The sequence below is a fragment of the Vombatus ursinus genome, unplaced genomic scaffold, assembly GCF_900497805.2.
Source record: "Vombatus ursinus unplaced genomic scaffold, bare-nosed wombat genome assembly UNPS02014175.1, whole genome shotgun sequence".
Lineage (NCBI taxonomy): Eukaryota > Metazoa > Chordata > Mammalia > Diprotodontia > Vombatidae > Vombatus > Vombatus ursinus.
In genome coordinates this window covers 1,361,697-1,361,994 of record NW_020953953.1, presented here as the reverse complement: position 1 = coordinate 1,361,994, position 298 = coordinate 1,361,697, and the positions used below count along the sequence as shown (strand labels likewise).

Here is a 298-nt window from a genome sequence, read left to right as displayed (position 1 = left end):
TCTGACTCTGCTCTCTGCTGCCTCCTCCTGGCCCTGCTCTGGGCTCTGGGCTCTGCTCTCTGCTGCCTCCTCCTGGCACTGCTCTGGGATCTGTGCTCTGACTCTGCTCTCTGCTGCCTCCTCCTGACGCTGCTCTGGGATCTGGGCTCTGGGCTCTGGGCTCTGCTCTCTGCTGTCTTCTCCTGGCACTGCTCTTGACCTCTGGGCTCTGACTCTGCTCTCTGCTGCCTCCTCCTGGTGCTGCTCTGGGATCTGGGCTCTGACTCTGCTCTCTGCTGCCTCCTCCTGGCCCTGCTCT

General features: G+C 63.1%; 1 protein-coding gene across 1 annotated transcript in view; it reads right to left on the bottom strand.

Moving 5' to 3' along the window:
• The window catches only part of BRSK1 (BR serine/threonine kinase 1), a 19,809-nt gene that overhangs the window by 6,654 nt on the left and 12,857 nt on the right, over positions 1 to 298 (bottom strand). The window lies entirely within an intron of this gene.